This window comes from Callithrix jacchus, chromosome 13, assembly GCF_049354715.1.
Source record: "Callithrix jacchus isolate 240 chromosome 13, calJac240_pri, whole genome shotgun sequence".
NCBI classification, from domain to species: Eukaryota; Metazoa; Chordata; class Mammalia; order Primates; family Cebidae; genus Callithrix; species Callithrix jacchus.
In genome coordinates this window covers 49,029,372-49,046,838 of record NC_133514.1, presented here as the reverse complement: position 1 = coordinate 49,046,838, position 17,467 = coordinate 49,029,372, and the positions used below count along the sequence as shown (strand labels likewise).

Genomic DNA, 17,467 nt, shown 5'->3' with positions numbered 1-17,467 from the left:
GCATAATCTCTGGCCCCATCGCATTGCTTGCTATTCTTAGAGGATGGCATGTCCTTTACACCCAGCCTCTATAATTTCTGGCTCTTTAAGTATCCTTATCTTTCTTATCTTTCTGAAAAATTTCTGCTCATTTTCAGCATTCTGGTCGGCAAATATTTTTCCTATAAAGTGTTTCCATAAGACTTGATATTTATCTATTATAACATTTACCGTGGTGTTTCTGTTTGAATGAATTAGATTCATTCACTCCTGTCTCATCTATTCATATGATATTGACTGAGTGCCTATTATGGACTAGGTACATGAGGAACTAAAGAGACAGCAGTGAAGGTTCAGACAGAGTCCCTGACTTTATGGGTCTCCACTCCAGCAGGCCAGGTGGACTTTAGCTATGTAATTACAGTGGTGAGAAAAGGATTTGTTTACCTATTAGCATTTCTAGATTATGAGCTCTTAGAGGGCATGAATTTTGTCTTTCTTGTTTTTGTAGCCCTAGTGTATACAAGAGCACCTGGCAGTCAGTAGGCATTCCACAAGTGAACAAATGAACTGAGCACTTAATGTACCAATTTGTACATGATCTTATGGACGATCACTTTGCTCCCAGCAGCTTCTCAAGTTTTTATTGATCTATGAACTGAGCTGAGAAGTTTATCATTGAAGATTTTCTTAATGACTGTCCTGAGCTTCCTGGAAACGCTGCCTCCTTCTCCTGGTTCATAGTGAGGGTGGCTTGTGTGACCCAACAGGATCACAGCAAGGCTGTTCATCAGTCAGGATTCTTCTTGCAGGCAACATCCACCACCAGCAGGAAGGGCTCCTCTTGAGCCTTGCTTTCTTCTCACATTTCCAGGGCCATGTCAAACCCAGGACAGTGCCTTGAGTGGAGCTTGGGTCACATGACTTTGCTTGGCTGTAAGGAGGGTTGGAATCCAGTGCTGTGCTAGTATTTGCGTTTTCTGTTGCAAAGGTGCTCCTCTCCCCACAGACCTATCAAGTGGGAAGGGAAGGAGGTTTTAATACTTGGTGAGAAAAAGTAATTGTACATGTTCACTACTCACTGAAATGCAATTGGTTGACTGTTGGTAAATTTCAGCTATTTTGTGTTTAAACTGATAGAGAATTCTGACAAAGTAAATGTGAGCTTCTGCAGAAGTTTGTATCACAGTACTTTTAAACATGCGTCGGGTTCTTTTGTAAATTGAATTGTTCCGTTTAACCCCATCTCCAGTGTGATTAGTCAAGGCCTGAGATCTATGTCCTGGCACTTCAAGTAAATTTTCAGGAACACTATCTTTGACAGAAATAGCCTGGTAGAATGTGATTTGGGAAAAGGGATAGTGTCTTCAATTGAGTACGGAAATTATGTCTTTAAACATCTGGGATTTCTATTCAATCATCAGCCAACTATCAACATTTACTGGATGTCCAGGTTTCTCAGGGGCCTAATGATTGCTGTATAGTAATCTGCAGTCTTTAGTAAGTTTTTCTAAGAAGTTTATGTCTTCTCTCTAGGAGAGAGTATGGTTGAGCTTGGTGGGGTGCTGCATGACTGTAATCTCAGCTTCTGAGGGAAGCTGAGGCAGAGGAGTGCTTGAGCCCAGGAGTAGGGGTGCAGCCTGTGCAATATAGAGAGACTCTGGCCCTAAAAAAAGTTTTTAATCACTGGGAAAAGAAATAGAATAGAGTACCTGTGTTTCTACCCATACCTGAGGTGTTCTTGTTTGTGATAATTAGATACGTGGATAGTGTTGCTCTGGTGGTGTGCTGGGCTTACTTTCTCAAACTGGAGGTGTATTATAGTCCACCATATTGTGTTCTAAAATTGCTGCTGGAGGTCTACCTCATGCCTCGTTTTGTGCCAGGCACAAAAGAAATGCAGAGATGAACATGTGCCTGCCTTAGTAGGCAGGACTCTTTATTGAAGGGATAGCAGGCAGGCTTTGGGGCCAAGCATCCTTGGGAGACGTCATCATCCCCACCATTGGCTTGGTTTTGTTGCTCTGGCCAAGTCACACGACCTCTTGGAGCCTGTTTCATCCTTGTAGGATGGGGTTACTTATACCCACTTCATTGCACTAAAGGGGCCCATGAACGTACAGTTTAGTACCTTCCTCATGCAGTCAGCATCTCTATTGTCACTGTCACTTAGAGGCCAGAGGACAGGCAGGAGTGCATTTGATGCCAGGCTGTGGAATTTGAATTTTATAAAGGGGAATCAAGTTTCCATTTTCTAATTACAGGATTAACTGGAGAATATGCTAAAGTCCCCCATTGTCACAAATTACAGCTTCTTACTTACTTTTGCATTTCTGTGTTTGCTGCAGCTCAGCAGGAGGTCCATTAAACCAAAAGGCCTCATTATCTCTTCAGGACAGGGATGGTGAGGCAGGAGGATGGCTTGCAGACACCTGCTCTTGCTGTCCTCAGCAGGAAAAGGTGGGGGAGCTCGAGAAGGAAGAGCCCACACGCCCTTCCGTCCTTGGGCTGTGTAGACCTTCTCAGGGTGGCTTCATTATTTGCCATGCAGTAAACTCCCTATTAGACACATCCTTATGCCAAGAGAAGTATTAAAATAAAGACACTCTTTGAAAGCCTATGGAAGTGTTTTTTGGGCAACCATTCTTGCTACTGTTTTCATGCTTGACCTTGGATAATTGAAATTTGTCTGTGGTTCAAACTGGAGATGTGCAGTGTTCACAGAGACCTAAAGATTGCTGTGTAGTAATCTGCATTCTTTAGTAAGTTTTTCTGAGAAGTTTTATATCTTCTTTCTATGAGAGTATGGCTGGGCTGGGCGGGGTGGTGCATGCCTGTAATCTCAGCTACTCTGGGAGGCTGGCTGGGGTTCTCTTGTATGGAGGTCTCTGTAATAATACAACACAGGGCCCTGAGTCCCAGAAATGCTGGCTTATTCCTCTTGAGTTTCTTCCTCAGTTAAAGGATTATTCAAGTTTCCAAAACACACAGTTTCTTATGACCTGAGAAAGGTCTTATCATTTGCATTTGCTCATTACAGTGGGTAATAGACTGGAAGGATAACCTTTCTCTAGTTAATGATCCTTCCCCACAGACAGGGCTTGCATGCCTCTGTCTGTAGCGCATGGTGCACCAGAGCTGATGATGTGGCTCTTCTGAACAGCTGCAGTAGTAGCCCTGAGGCCAAGGCCCTGGCTGCTCCAGGGTGGTGCGGGGTGGGAGGTGTACTTTCCTACCAAAGGAGGTCTGGCTAGGTAGACTGACTTGTCTCCTCTGTGGTTAGGGCTGTCTGGGGGAGCTGCTCTTGTTCCCAAGGGTTGCAGGTACATAGTGTACTGAGGGGAGCCCCCAGGATTCATATACAAAGCGGATGACACCTCCAGGTTACCAGAAAGGCACACCTCACACCACAGGACAGGCCCTTGCAAACCCTTGCAATCCACCGTATCCATCTTTCCCACTGGATTCCAATTCTCCAAGGAAGAGCCAGGGCCTGGAACCAGGGCCATGCTGCCTGGTGCCCCAGCCCAGGAGGCTTCAGGGAAAGTGGGCAGCCTGGGCTGCCTAGAGGGGTGCTCCGTCATTCCCCTGTACCCCACATGACTCATTCCTTGAAGCCATGTTTCAGTCCCAGGGGAGAGCCTTCCGGGATGGAGATTGAGAGGAGGGAGATGTGTGTGGCTCTGTCTTCATCTCTGCAGTGCCTGGCCTCATGGGAGCACTTTGGTGTGGGCTGTGCTGGCCAGTTGTCATAGTGCCCTGCAGGTCGTGGGGCTGAGGGCAGCCTGACCAGACCTTTCATAAAGAGATGGGGTTGGCGGGGACACTGAAGTCCTCACCCCCGCTGAGTTCGGCTCTGCCACACACGGGCTGTTCTGAGCTGTGGCGAGTCATTGTCTTCAGTTTCCCTGTGGCAAAGTGGGCCCAGTCATGCCCAGGAACACTTTTGTTCTAAATTTCTACCTGAGGTCTACTCCATGCCTCATTTTGTGCCAGGCACAAATGAAATGCAGAGATGAACATGTTGGGGTGCATGCCTTAGTAGGCAGGACTCTTGGTTGAAGGGACAGCATGTGAGCTTCGGGGCCAAGCATCCTTGGGAGGTGGAGCTTTAAATGTGAATACTCACAATTGCTGTGTTCTCCAGCTGAGTGTGGGGCACCTGGACCTCTTCCTGTTTTTGCCTTTCTTTTAAGTTGTTTGCATGAGATTCTCCAAGCACTGTCACATTTTGAAATCCTGGGTTTTGGCCAGGCACAGTGGCTCACGCCTGTAATCCCAGCACTCTGGGAGGCCGAGGAGGGGTGATCACGAGGTCAGGAGACTGAGACCATCCTGGCTAACACGGTGAAACCCCGTCTCTACTAAAAATATAAAAAATTTGCCAAGTGTAGTGGCATATGCCTGTAGTCTTAGGTATTCGAGAGACTGAGGCAGAGAGTTGCTTGAACCCGGGAGGCAGAGGTTGCAGTGAGCCAAGATTGCACCACTGCACTCCAGCCTGGGAAAAAAAGGGAGACTCTGTTTACAAAAAAGAAAGAAAGAAAGAAATCCTGAGTTTTGATTCCAGTTTCCTTTTCCAACAATAACAGGGACTTTGTGTTTAGTGGTTGGTGGTTTCCACTTTCACTCGTGGGTTTGTTATCTCACTGGGCACGTGAGGTAAGCAGGGCTTAGGATCGTCTCTCTGCTGTAGAGACACACATGGTGAAAACAGGCTTCAGCAAAGAACCACCATTTGAATTACATGATAACTTAGGGAAAGCTCTGTGTCTATTTCTGATATCTGTGTTTCTTGGTATGATGCTGGAACCTTAAAACATTTTTGTCCATATCTAGGAATTCATTCACTCATTTGTATATTCAACAATTTTTTTTTTTTGCTATCTGCAAAAATGTTATTTGCTATAGCAAATAAAAGCTATGCTGTATACCATGGGGGAATATAGGTATGGACTATACAAGATTAATTCCTTTACAAAAGTCTTAATAAACGGAAAAACAAATTTATGAAAATAGAAGGTATCATTAATAATTACAGCATATACTTACATAATACTCTCTGTGCCACACTATTCTTGGTGCTTTCTATTTATATTATTTCAATTAATCTCATAGCAAATATGAGGTAGGTACTATTTCTGTCTCCTTTTTGTAGCTAAGGGAACTGAACTGCAGACAGGTTAAATGGCTTGCCCAAGATTGCACAGCCAGTGAGTAGTAGAGTCATCTTCAAAATCCAGGCAATCTTGCAGCAGTATCCACTCTTTATCCCCTGTGCTACACTGCTGTGGAAAGCAATTGTTACATTAGAAAAGTGAAGGCAGATAATCCTGTGGGGAATGGCTCGTAGCTGGAGAGGTTCCAGAGTTCACATCTCACTGTAGTCTGAAAGTACGAATGTTAGAAAACTTATTTTAAGAAATGTGTTTGCATAAATTGATTCCTTCTTTCAGGTTTACTTGCCATAATTCACAAGGCTCATACAGAAATTCAATGCAAAAGTAAGGTCTTAAGGAAAACCATGTGGTTTGTTTCACTTTGGTGTGGTAGTCTAAACCTCTCTCTTTATTTATTTGCCAAGAGAACAATGCTTTGTTAGTTTGCTGTTTTTCCAACTACATAACCATGCCCTATTATAGGGGCCTGGAGATGTCTGTGTTCCTTTTTGCTCAATCAATTTATTATAGGTAAATGTGTGTGTTTCTTTTTATCTACCTTCTTGTTATACATTTTGCAATATGCAAATCCTGGTAACCACTTGGCATAGGTCTCTGTTGTTAGACACCACTTATCCACATTGGAAGTGAGGACCCCAGCAACATGGCTCACCTCTTGTTTAAGGTGCTGGAGGCTGGGCTGTTTAAGGTGCTCAGCAGCACTGCACTGCACTGAGCCCTGGAGCTTCTGCTCCCCACCTGCCTTCTGAGGCCCTCCCAGGATGACTCCCTTCTACCTCTGTAGCCTTCTCATCAATTAGGCTTTCTTCTACCTCCCAACTCAACCCTGGTTGTGCCCGGAGTGAACTCCTCTGTTGTACCCCTCCTCCTGGGCAGGGCTCTACATTGCCACCCCTTCTGATCACTTGCTTTCGGGGCCTGGCTGGGCACTGTCCTTATTGGGAGCCTCTCATGGTTCCAGGGACCCAAAATCCTGGTGCTTTGGTCTGCCTCGCCCCTGAGCCTTGCAGATTCATACCATTGGGTCTGGCCTGAGCCAAGCCTCTTCCGGGTCATTCTTCCTTCCTGATGGACCCTTAAAGCTTCGTCTCCCGTTGCTGTCCTGGAGACTCTGTGTTTTCTGTGTCTCTGGCCTCACTGCTGATGGCTTCTGGGTCTTTATCCCATTGCAGGCCCTGTCGCCATAGATAGCCCTTGGGTTCTGTGTTCAACTTTCAACCAGCCTGTACTTTGGCACATTGCATGTTGTGACACATAAACCATTTTTGGTGTGCTAAGTTCAAAGTTTTGAACAACAGCTGTTGAACAAATATTTTGAGCTATGCTTTGCTGGCACTGCTTGCAAGTTTGGTTTCTGAAACATTTATTTATTCAGTCTACATTCATTCCAAAATATTTACGAGTGCCTATGGAGAGCCAAGCATTGCTCCAGAGAAAGAAACTAAGCCACCACACCTGGTTCCCACCTTCGGGGGGCTTTCAACCCAGCCTCACCACCTTTAAGATCTTTGTGCCTTAGGGGCTCAAAACCAGGAAGGAGAGATTTTGTGTAAATGAACACACAGATGATTAAATATAGTGGTGATTTGATTCAAGGACACAAAATACTGCTTCATGCACTTTTGTCACCAGTGATGAAAACTTGCCATAAGTGCTTCAGTTGGAATGTATTTTATTGGTGTTACAAATGACCTTAGGGCTATATTTATAGAATCGTTAAGGTTCTGAAGGAGTTCCTTGAATTTTTTAGTTTTACTTTGCTGCATTTTATTGGGAACATTATTTGCTATAGTGGCATCTGTGCACTTGGGGATCCACATAGGTTTTGGGACAAGGACCTCTGTACATAGACATCTACAACACAGAGGTATGTTCATTAGTGTTTAGTTTTTGTGTCATTTTACAACATATTGTGCCATATAAATAATGATCCAAGAAAGAAAGCAGTGAATTTGGAAGTCATCAAGCCCTAGTTGTGGGTCATGATTAGGTCCAAACTTTTGCAGATCTAATGTCTATCTTGGAGATTTTTATTTTTTTGATTTTTTAGAGACAGTCTTGCTCTGTTGCCCAGGCTAGAGGAGGCTGGGGTGCAGTGGTGCAATCATAGCTCACCACAACTTATCTAGGAGTCTTTTAAGTTTTTTGCATGAATGATATAATTTTACTGCTAAAATGTCCACACAAATAGACACTGTTATTATCTGCCATTTTTAGGCATCCAAACTGTGACCCAGAAAGGTTAAGTAACATTCCCAAGATCACACAGGTAATAAGTGGTTGCATCAGGATTCGAACCCAGGCAGCCTTATTCTAGTGCCACCATGTTAGAGCTTCTCCCTTCTTTGGACCCGACATTTCTCAGCTCTAAAATAAAGGAGTTAGTTTCTATAACCTTTAGGGTCTCTTCCAGCCTGACATTCTGTGGTCTCTGACATATTAGCTTGTAGAAAACTGGATGTACCCTCACATGTACATGTTCACACACACCTCCACAGACACAGACGTCAGCCTGGTGGACCTCCTGGAAGGCATGCATCAGAAATAAATCATGCAAGAGTGCTATGGATGAGGAGAGAATCTCTGCACCATTCTGCAGGCACCTTCAGGGGAGCAACACCTGTCCCTTGTTAACTGGCTACCACATTTTATGATTTATAATGAGAAAAATGGGAAAAAATGACACCTACAATACTGAGAACCTTTTTAAAGGGGGATTCTCAGGACACAGCCTAGCAGAGCACAGAATGTCTTCACATCTCAATTCTTCACAAAAGTAAAGCACATGGGCCTTAATTGAAGTTAAGCTTCATGAAAGCATATCTGAAGTTGGTTGCAGATGGTGGAAAAGTGACAAAACATTGCTTTTTAAATTATAAACAAATAATCAACAAATATAAATAGTAGATTATGAATTACAAATTGCTTGTGTTAGATTGTCCAGAATATCAAACACTACATTGATTCTGAAACCTCACTCTAAGATAAGCAGTAAGGGTAAGATTATAAGAAGGAAATTATAGTAATCATAGAAAATAAAATAACCAGCACCAAATATGCCAGCACTAAAAGCCCCTGGTAAGGCCCGTCTCTGCCAAGCTCCATTCCGAGCGTTCCGTGGGCGTTATCTCCCTGCACGGTCTCTGGAAGACATTTTACTGCCATTTTTTGCATAGTGAAAACACAGCTTAAGTACGTGACCCAGTCTGGCATTTATTTTGTAGTAGAATCAGGGTTTAAACTGCAGATCTCCAGCACTGGGATTAACAGTTCAAGGTAAAACTTTACTCAGTCTTTGGGGCCCAAATACAGAGCTTCCATGCATGAACACAGAATACAGTGGTCCCTGGTCAGCCCCAAATCCCCACTTCCTGGGGTTCACAGAGGGTAGCAGATGACCACCGAATACTCACTTCAGAATGGTCGTGACACTGCAGAAGACTAGTCCCATTCACTGGTCCTGGAAGGCTCCTCAGGACTCAATATCTCAGTGCACAAGGAGCCCAGGGCAGCCTGGGGAGACTCAGGTCAGCAAGTGCTCTCATGCAAGAAGCTGTCCAGCTGCAGTGCTGGGATGGAGAAGCCCTAAGTCTCTTTCCTTACATTGTACAGAGAAAGGTACACCAGGGGCACTGAACAAAATCACCACGGCTCCTTAGAAGCAGGGAAAACATCCTCCTGCATGTTCTGCAGTCTCTGTGAGGGAGAGCACTGCAAGGTCGATGTCGCCAGGCTGCCTGTGTGGGGGTGTATGTGGGCACATGGTTCTGGGCCTGTGTGGGAATATTTTTTAGAGTTTGACTCTTATTTTCAGATCATTCGTGTCCTGGGCTGTGTGGGAGCCAGTGGAAGACAAGGAAGGAAGGGGTGTGGTAGGAGACCTGCCTGGCTTCCACCCCTCTCCCTGGGTCTGTGGAGGCTGCAGCTCCATCAGGCCATCACCTGCACTGCAGCTGGGTGTGCCAGGCAGGGAGGTGAGCAGGTGGCTTGTCCTCATTTCTGTTTCTGAGCCCCGACTTCCTCCTCTAAGGTCATGGCAAAGAGCCCTCATTCAGTGCCTGGCATAGCGTATTTGGTGGAATTATAAATGACTGAGTAAATAATAGGGATAAAGAAAGAGTTCCAACAGGTTGATGCTCGGTAGGATGAAGCTGGAAAGGGGGCTGCTGTCATGAGGAGAGTCTGATGGGGAAGCTGCAGTGCACCGAGGTGTGGAGAGATCAGGTCTCAGCGTCCCAGGACAGTGTGGCGCACAGGAGAGAGCCCTGGTGGCTGCTCCATCCAGTCCCAGCCCTGCCCCACCTGGGAGTCCTCAGGGTTCCACGAGTCTCCATAGGTGTCTGGTAGCCTTCAAATGTCGGAAGGCACCCTGGGTTGCCCCTCAGCTGTACTTCCCTGTGTTTTGTAGACGTTTTTCTTCTGAGGTGCCGCCCACTCGACCTGTTGTTTCCCTAAGTGCTTTTTGTAGAATTTAAAGATACTGTGGACACTTAGAGGAGGTAGAAATGCAAATATTCCTACAAACTGGGTCACCTACGGGAAAAAACGTGCCCTCAGAGTACAGGAAAGCCATCTTGGGGGATGGGGCTGGGGCTGGTGGGTGGGAGTCCTTGCTGCACCTGTAGCCTTGGGCCCTGCCACACCTACGTAGGGGTCACCGACTTCTTAGATCTGAGCCTAGGCTCCAACCCAAGGACTTTCCCATGCTTCTGATGCTCATTACACACCAGATACATAACTTCCCCCAGGAGGAGCTCTGTTTCAAACGTGAATTTCTGTTGTGATGAACCCATTACCATTTATCTAAGTATTACTGAATTAATAGCAATTTTTGGCCAATATATATTTCTCTGATTCATTCCATTATTGTACCATTCCTTTGGTCACTGAACATTCATGATTATGGAATAAGTAGCTCAGTGCACATGTCACATGGGCTCACACTGTGGGAGGTTGGAGCTGCCGTGGAGGGAGAAGATTAGAGAGAGAGAGTGATGTGATCTTCAGTCCCAAATCCAAAGAAATACTCTGTCTAGCCTAAATAAGCCTTATTTATTGCTACTTGCAAATAAAGAGAGATTCCTGCAAATATACGCTTGTTAAAAAAGATTAAGGCCAGGTACAGTTGCTCATGCCTGTAATCCTAGCACTTTGAGAGGTGAAGGTGTGAGGATCACTTGAGGCCAGGAGTGAGACCAGCCTAGGCAATGTAGTGAGACCCTGTCTCTACCAAAAAAAAAAAAAAAAAGCTGGGTGTGATGGTCTGTGCCTATAGTCCAGCTACTTGGGAGGCTGAGGTGGGAGGATGGCTTGAGCCCAGTAGTTGGAAACTGCAGTGAACCGTAATCACATCACTGCACTCCAGACTGGGTGACAGAGTGAGACTTTGTCTCAAAAACCAAAAAAAAAAAAGCCACCACCAACAACAAATTTAAAACTATGCTTTCTGCTTTGTGGTTATCTCTCTGTGTATCTCCAGCAACTGATATGTTTTTTCCTCTTCTATCTCAGCAATCCTTACTCCAGCCATTCATAGTGCAGAGATCACATAGTGTGGTTGGGCGCAGCTGCCCAGGAACCACAGGTCCAGTGTCCTGTGTTATGTGCTGTGTCAGTTTGTGGGGCTGTAGCTGCTTGCCGCTCAACCTTGGTGACGTGCTCTCCAGCAAGCAGAGGCTGAAAGCTGGTGTTGGAAAGGAGAATGGCTCTGGAGCTGCTATCAGCTCCCTGGGGTGTCTGGGTTAATCCTGGCAGCCCTCTGAAGCTGGGCACAACTTAACCTGCATTGAGTGAATGCCTGCCACACCACTGGTGTCTCGAAGCCTTTACTCTGTATCATTAATGTTGGTGTAATCGTCATAAGCCACTGCTTCTAGAGAACTCTGAACATTTTTGGCCTTTAAGGGAAACAAGTTTCCAATTTTAAGACTATAGAAGACCAGGCATGGTGGCTTGGCCAGGCATGGTGGCTCACGCCTGTACTCCCAGCACTTTGGGACGCTGAGGAGGGCAGATTACCTGAGGTTGGGAGTTCGAGACCAGCCTGGCTAACATGGTGAAACTCTGTCTCTACTAAAAATGCAAAAATTAGCTGGGTGTGGTGGTAGGCTCCTGTAATCCCAGCTACTCAGGAGGCTGAGGCAAGAGAATCTCTTGGACTCGGGAGGCAGAGGTTGTAGTGAGCCAAGATTGTGCCATTGCACTCCAGTCTGGGTGGCAGAGCGACATTCTTTTTTTTTTTAAAAAAAAGACTCATTGACTCATTGAGCTGCATCTTGAGCATCTTCCAGTACCTGGGAAGCCTGAGTCCATGAGGTGCTCATGCTCACTCACTCTCCCTCTGTACTTTTAGTTGCTGACCTCTGGTGTGGATTTTTCTGCAGAAATCCTTGGCTCCTCTCCATGTGTGCACCTGCAGAATTGTAGAAAGCCCTGTTCATGTGGTTCCTTCACACATGTCCTTGTCTCATGGGCAACCCATGTTCATTGAAATTTTGTAATTTCTTTGTATCACATGTGTATAATTTTCCCTGTATAAAAAATTTATATGCTTAAAATATCTTTCAGCATTAGGCCAGGTGCGGTGGCTCACACCTGTAATCCCAGCACTTTGGGAGGCCAAGGCGGGCAGATCACCTGAGGTCAGGAGTGCGAGACCAGCCTGACCAATATGATGAAACCCTGTCTCTACTAAAAATACAAAAATTAGCCAGGCGTGGTGGCAGGTGTCTGTAATCCCAGCTACTTGGGAGGCTGAGACAGGAGAATCGCTTGAACCTGGGAGTCAGAGGTTGCAGTGAGCCTTGATTGCACCAAGCCTGGGCAACGAGAGTGAAACTCCCTCTCAAAAAAAAAAAAAAAATCTTCCAGTGTTTTATTGGCTCCTGATTTGGACACTTAGTGGAGAGAAGGCAGATATATTGGTTTGTGTGATTTATACAGCTTTAATATTTAATGGCTTAAATTAACACAGACAAATGGGCCCTCTGGTTCAAGATGAAGCCAGAGAAGCAAAGCCTGTGCTGCTTCTTGTCCATATTCCTCTTCAGCTCTTGCCTTGGTGTGAACAGCTGTGGCAGGAGCACAGATATCAGGTACAAGTGAAAGAAACAAAACTCAGCCCCAAAGTGTGCCGACTTCTCTTTTCCCCTCCCCGCAGTGCATTCGAGTCCATTTAAGTTAAAGCAACTATTAGCCACCTACTGTGCTAGCCCCTGGAGATGCAAAGATAATGACATGGGTGAGACAAAGACCAATGATAGCAAGGTGATTAGCACTGTGCTAGGGGTGGGGGTGGGGGGGAGCACAGGTTGCTATGGGAACATGGAAGCAGTGGTACTCAGTTCTTGGATGGGGTTGGGAATACTGGGAAAGGCTTCACAGCCTTGGCGGGGGATTTTTCTGTTTTTGCTTTTTGCTAAAAGGTCAGTAGGCATATGTCAGGCAAGGGGATAAGAAGCAAGTCATTCTAGGCAGGAGGAACTGTTACATGAAGGTGCAGTGATGGGAAGCCATGGTATGCCTGAGAGGCATGTTGGCCTCCAGGTGATGTGTAGGATTTAGGAAGGATTCCCACAGATACTCAGGACCACATTGCGAAGGCCAAATATGCCTTGCTAATACGGACTGTGTCCTGGAATTGATGGAATCTATGGAAAGATTTGAGGTTGATGAGTGACGTGACATTTATCATCCAGAAATAACAGTTTACTTAATAGAAGAAACCTTCATTCATTCAGCAAATAGTTTTGAGAATGTGTGACATACCAGGCACTGTTCTGGGATCCAGGAAAATAACAATAAACAATACTGTGAATATTCCTTGCATTCAGGAGAACTTACATTCTAGCGATTGAAGGCAGTAAATAAAATAAAAGTTAATTATATGATTTATTTGGTTTTGATTTATTTAAAGGTGGTAAGCACTATAAGACAAAATAAAGCAAGGAACATCGTCCTGACGTGGGTGTGAAGAAGGCCCCATTTATCAATAGCAGGCTTTGTTATACTTAAATATAAAGAAAACTTGATTCATTTATATTTGTATGACTTTGTTTTCAGTGTGCGTTTTGGGACTAAGCTTCTGTATTACATTTGTCTCATTTATGCCAGTTATTCTTGCTGTTTTATACACTTTTCTGCAAAGATCACATTGAGAAAACCTGGACTGGCTACAGAGCAGAATGAAAGTCTACTGGGGCACTTTCTCCCTCCAGGAATGTGGAGGAGTACAACAAGTCGGGGGTCCAGATGAGAGCCCTGTTCAGAGGCGGGAATGGTTATTCCATTCCCTTCTCTCTTTAATGATGACAGAATGGGATAGAGAAGGGCTGGCTTCAGCAGGAGTGTTCAGGCTGGGGTGAGGACCAGTGTAAGTCTTTCCATGCTGGGGTTGGCAATCCTGGGAGGTGGCTGTACTGTTCTCATCCTGTGAGAACAAACCCGAGGTTAAGGCTCTGACACCTGGGTGACCTGGGTCCAGCGACAGCATCAGTGAATGAGTCTTTGGGGTGGGGCCTGGGTGGTGTTTGACGTCTGTCTGTTTGGAGAAGGGATGGGGACCGAAGGGAGGCCCGGGTAAGGGGTGAGGGTGAGTTGCACCTGTGACAGGGAGGCTGAGATTCCCCAAGGGCAGGATGGTGGAATGCAGTGATCCCAGGGGAAGAGATCTGGAGATGGATGGCCTGTGGCAGCAGGGTGCGCAGAGCTCCTGAGTGCTGGGCCACACAGATGGAACCGGTTCTCAACCGGACATTCCCTCGGGGAAGAACTGAACAGAAAGGCAGATTCCTTGTTAATTTTGGAAGATCGGGAATTTTATCAGCCAGTGTTTTGTTGAGGACGATGGGTTTTTAAGTCTCTGCTCCTGGTTGTTGATCACATTATTTTGAAGTCTCCTAAGTCTATCAGAAATATTCTCTTTTTGGTTATTGGGGAGACAGACAAAGGAATTTAGGAAATCCTTAACTGGCACATAATACTATAAAGAAGTTCTTTATGCAAGGCTTGAAATAGGCATGTTCAGGTCAAAAAATATTTTGTCTTTGCAGAGCCTGGAATTCTAACCTGGCATAGGTTGTTGGAAATAGGTAGTTTTTCCCAATAAATTTCCCAATAAAGAAATTTTTTTCCCAATAAAGCCGTAACTGGCTAGAACTGAAGGGCAGGTGAGAGGTTCTCGCCTCTCCTGCCCAGTGGTGGAACTGGTACTAGGTCAGCCCGGAGCTCAGCCTGCTGCTGAGAACCCAACAGGCCCACCTGTGCCTCCTCCCACTACAGTCTGGCATACAGGGGAGTGCACATGACGGCTTGCTACCCACTTTCACCCCAGCCTCGAGTGTGATCAGTTACAGCAGCCGAAGACCATTCTTTTAAGTACCCAGTCTCCATCTGGGAATGAAGAGACAGTTCAGTTCACCAGTAGACCTTTCTTGTTTGGGGCCAGGGACATTTCCCTGCAGTAGAACATCCTACCATCCATTAAAGAAGTATGAAGATGCCATCGCAAAATCCTGGCGTGGGTTGAAGAATACAGGGACACGGACATTTGTGTGTAGCCCATGCCCTTTGAGGTCACTGAGGTTTGAGATCTCAGAAGCAAGACGTTTTCAAATTTCATAAAGTGAGGGAGGATTCTAGGCAGATGCCATGAGAAGGCCAAGGCAAGAAAGTCAGGCGTTTTTTTACTCAAATGGGAAAAAAATAGCAAGCTGTGACCCACCTGAGGACAAGGCTGGTGGAGTCCTGACTTACCCCTTGCTCTGAGCTGGTTACAGATATTAGGAAATAAGACAGGTGGAGAACTCAGCACTCACACCCAGTTCTCGGGCTGCTGGAGGCTGGGAGGGAAGGAGCTGGCTGTTTCCTGAATCAACAGTCCAGGGCTTTAGCCAGACAATGGGTTTTTCTCTCCAAAATACACAGTGTTGCGTGGACAGAGAACATTGTGATTTAGGAGCACAGCCAGATGACTGGGTAGGGACAGATGGAAAAAGCCTAACTATTTATGACCTTGAGGACGGGAGAGAACGATTCCATAATTGAAGACCACGGGTAACTAAAAAAACCATGTGGCCAATAACTTTAACTCTGCCTTTAAAAACCTTTTACAATTTGCTAACAATATATTATTTTCTTCTTTTCTCTCCTTCCTGCTTCATTTTCCATATATTTATTTCTAGTGAGGATATTTGCTCAGCTAGAGAAAATTTTCTTCACCCGAAGGAACACCGGTAGTTAATTGTGGCTCCTATAAGAACCTCTCCACAGCCTTTTACATCTGTTCATTGATTTCTTTAATAATATTGATTGATTGCTTACAATAATAATACTGATTGATTGCTGGCCATGTTCCACACTCTGGGGACTCATCAGTAAGACCAGGCAGGCATAAATCCCTGCCCTCATGTAGTTTATTTCTAATGGAGAAAAGAAGGCAAGAAACAGTATGTGTATATTTGAATATCATGTTAGATGGATATATGAGTAGGAGAGAAGAGTGAAGCAGGAAAGGAGGTAGGAAGAGCCAGGAGTCTGGGAGGGAGATGAGGAGTGGAGTGAGGGAGGCCATGGCCATGGTGACATTTGCATGAAGGCCTGATGAAAGTGAGGGAGTTGGCTAAGCAGGCTTTCAGGAAAGCTCTGGGCAGAGGAACAGCAGGTGTGGGTGAGCTGTGAGTGCAGGGAACAGTGAGGAGGCTGGGTACCCAGAACCAACCTCGGGAGGGCAAGGGGAGAGCTGGCAGGAGCCACATCAGGGAGGGTCACATGGAGTTCATTTTAAGGACTTGGGGTTTCACTCTGAGTAAAATGAAAGCGGTTGGAGAGAACTGATCTGACTTTCATCTCAGCAGGAGCATCCTGACTGCACTCTTGTGAGTAAACCATGGTGGAAGGACAGGAGAGGAGCCAGAAGATCACCGTGGGGAGGGTGACTGTAGTGAGGTGGTGGGAAGCGGTCCACTTCCAGTGTGTTTTGAAGGTGGAGCCAGCAGAGTGTATGGATGGGTTGGGGTGTAAGAGAAAGGAAGGGGTCAAGGATGACTGCAGTGGCATCTGTATCTCAGGTACAGTTTCTGAGATGGGGAAGGCAGGGGGAGCAAGTTTGGGCAGGGAAATGAGGTATTTGGGCTTGGACATGTAAGCTGAGATTTCTATTACATTCCACAAGGAGATGTTGACCAGGTGACTGGAGGAGTCTGGGGTCTGGGATGAGGTGGAAAGATCAGGGGTAAATGTGGGAGTTGTTAGTGTGAGACAGTGACCGCTTGAGATGGCAAGGGAATGGCGTATGCAGAAAAGGGAAGGGGGCCAAGGGTGAGCCAGGGCATTCCAAGGTTAAGAGGTCAGGGAGGGGAGGAGGAGCTGAGAGGTGTGGAGAGAACTGCAGTGCTGTGTGCGCTGGGACCCAGACGGATGGGGTTCCATGTGGGAGGGAGCAGAGGGGTTAACTGGTGAGATGAGGCTGAGTTAACTTCATGGTGGTCACTGGGGACTGGCCGGGAGGTGTTGGTGCAGTGATGGGGCCCAAAGCCTAATTCAAATTTGTGAGGGGAGAATCAGAAATCAGACACAGTGAATACAGAAAACTTGTTTGCAGCATTAAACTGTGGGAGCAGAGAAATGGGCCATGGGGCCCAGAACATTTTTTTGTAAGACCAGAAGTTAGAGCATGTTTGTCTTCTCATGGGAATGGCCCTGTGGAGCTGTTGCTGATATAATCAGTTTGTGTCAAAATGTCCATAATTCAGGAATCTATTTTTGAAGTTATCTGTCATTTGAATGTTCATTGGAATAATTCAGAGCAGGCGACAGAAGTATCCAATGAGCTAATGTGGGATTTTCTTCAAAATCCCTGTCTTAAAATTTTATAGAATCACTGATCATAAGAATTGAAAGGACTTTTAGAACATAAGACTTTTAGATGTGAGAATGCAAAAAGGCTTTCAGGCCTTTCAGCCAGAGGATGCGCTTGTCCCGTGAACCCTCCAATGGAAGCCTCCCCTGCATGCCGACCCGAGCCAATGTTCAGGGTTCCTGACCCAGCTCCCGCTCCTGCCGCAAACTGTGAGGCCCCATGGGGAGCACCAAAGTTGTTCAGGGGAAAAATGAAAAGCTGCTGGTTTAGTCCAGGCATCTCATTTTATCATAGGAATCTAGAGATGAAGAGTCTTGCCTGAGGATACACAGAATATAGAGTGTAAGAGCTGGAGGGAGGCCAGGGTCCTGGGTCCTGGGTCTCTGGGCTGTGCACTGTCCACTTCTCCCTTGGTGGCTGTGGCCATACTCCTTGCCCAGGCAGTGACGGG

At 45.9% G+C, this 17,467-nt stretch overlaps 1 protein-coding gene across 16 annotated transcripts in view; it reads left to right on the top strand.

Moving 5' to 3' along the window:
- Positions 1–17,467, top strand: part of LDLRAD4 (low density lipoprotein receptor class A domain containing 4) — a 436,878-nt gene that overhangs the window by 197,658 nt on the left and 221,753 nt on the right. The window lies entirely within an intron of this gene.